The sequence below is a fragment of the Paroedura picta genome, unplaced genomic scaffold (assembly GCF_049243985.1).
Source record: "Paroedura picta isolate Pp20150507F unplaced genomic scaffold, Ppicta_v3.0 Ppicta_v3_sca21, whole genome shotgun sequence".
Lineage (NCBI taxonomy): Eukaryota > Metazoa > Chordata > Lepidosauria > Squamata > Gekkonidae > Paroedura > Paroedura picta.
This window is the reverse complement of record NW_027518618.1, coordinates 1,727,433-1,729,278: the sequence shown is the minus strand read 5'-3', so window position 1 is coordinate 1,729,278 and position 1,846 is coordinate 1,727,433.

Genomic DNA, 1,846 nt, shown 5'->3' with positions numbered 1-1,846 from the left:
ATGAGAGATGTTGGATCAGGCCAGTGGCTCGTCCGGTCCAACACGTGTGTCGCACCCAGTGGCCCAAGCCCAGGGGCCATCAGGAGGTCCACCAGCAGGGCCAGAACTCCAGTAGCACTCCAGCTGTTGCCCCAAAAACTCCAGAAGCCCCCCCCCCAACATCAAGAACACAGAAATGGTGGTCTGGGACTTGCTCATTTAGAAAAGAAACAACTGGGGGGGGGGGGCAAGAAGGAGGTTTATACAATTATCTGTGTGGTGGGAAAAGTAGGGAGATTTTTCTCCCTCTCCCAAAACATTAATACTTCGAGAGCATCCAATGAAACTGACGGGCAGTAGGTTCAGGACGGACAAAAGGAAATGCTGTTTTACGCCAAGAGAGATTCAAACGTGGTATTTGCTGTCAGAGGATATATGGATGGCCACAGAAATAGGCAGCTTTAAAAGTGGATCAGAGAGATTCACGGAAGATATGTCTATTAGTAGCAGACTGGCCCTGGGGGCTGAGGAGAACCTCCACATTCAGAGGGACTAAATCTTTGGATCCCAGTGCCAGGAGAAAACATCAGGGGAAAGTCTTGGCCTCTGAGGCTAATTGTTGGCCCTCCAAGGGAAATGGTTGGCCACTGTGTGAGATGGGATACTAGACTAAATGAACCCCTGGTCTGACCCAGCAGGGCTCCCCTGATGTCCTTAGGAAGGCCTCGGCCTCCCTGCTCTGTTATTGGCCCTCCAGAAGAACTGGTTGACCCCTGTGTGAGACGGGAGGCTGGACTGGATGGGCCCTCCCTGGTGTGACCCAGCAGGGCTCCCCTGATGTCCTTGGGAAGGCCTCGGCCTCCCTGCCCTGTGGCTGGCCCTCCAGAGGAACTGGCTGGCCCCTGCGTGAGACGGGAGGCTGGACTGGATGGGCTCTCCCTGGTCTGACCTAGCAGGGCTCCCCTGATGTCCTTGGGAAGGCCTCGGCCTCCCTGCCCTGTGGCTGGCCCTCCAGAGGAACTGGCTGGCCCCTGCGTGCGACGGGAGGCTGGACTGGATGGGCTCTCCCTGGTCTGACCCAGCAGGGCTCCCCTGATGTCCTTAGGAAGGCCTCGGCCTCCCTGCCCTGTGGCTGGCCCTCCAGAGGAACTGGCTGGCCCCTGGATGAGACGGGAGGCTAGACTGGATGGGCCCTCCCTGGTCTGACCCAGCAGGGCTCCCCTGATGTCCTTGGGAAGGCCTCGGCCTCCCTGCCCTGTGGCTGGCCCTCCAGAGGAACTGGCTGGTTACTATGTGCAACAGGATGTTGGACTAGGTATACTATCAGCCTGATCCAGCAGGGCTTTCCTGAAGTTTTTTTGTGGCCAGGTTGCTGCCGAAAGCTGCCATAGGCTGCCATAGTAAAACTAGGGGAAATGTGGGTTCAAAACTCTACTCTACGATGACGTTCAACCGTGAGTCTATCATGACTCTTGTATGAGCCCGCCTTTCAGGGTTGCTGCGAGGAGGGCAGAGGGGCGATCTGCCTTGGGCTCCTTTGGAGTAAGAGCAGGACAAAAGCACAATAAGCATCCTCCCTGTGGATCGTCAGAGACAGGCCAAAGAAGGCAAAGGGAAACACGGACACCCACCTCTCCTAATTTGTCATAACAATACAACCTCCCCAGTTAATTAGCCAGAAGTAAACCCAGATGAAAGTGCTACAACCCACAGCCTGTTTTTCTGATCCTGTTTCAATCCCCCAAGAAAACTGCTGCTTTTGACAGCCTTGATATTCTCCTCAAATTGGGTGCAAGCATGCTTGAAAATGCATGGGACGGAGGGGGGCAGCACTTTTACCCTGGTGCCAGTGGTTGGGGGGGGGGGA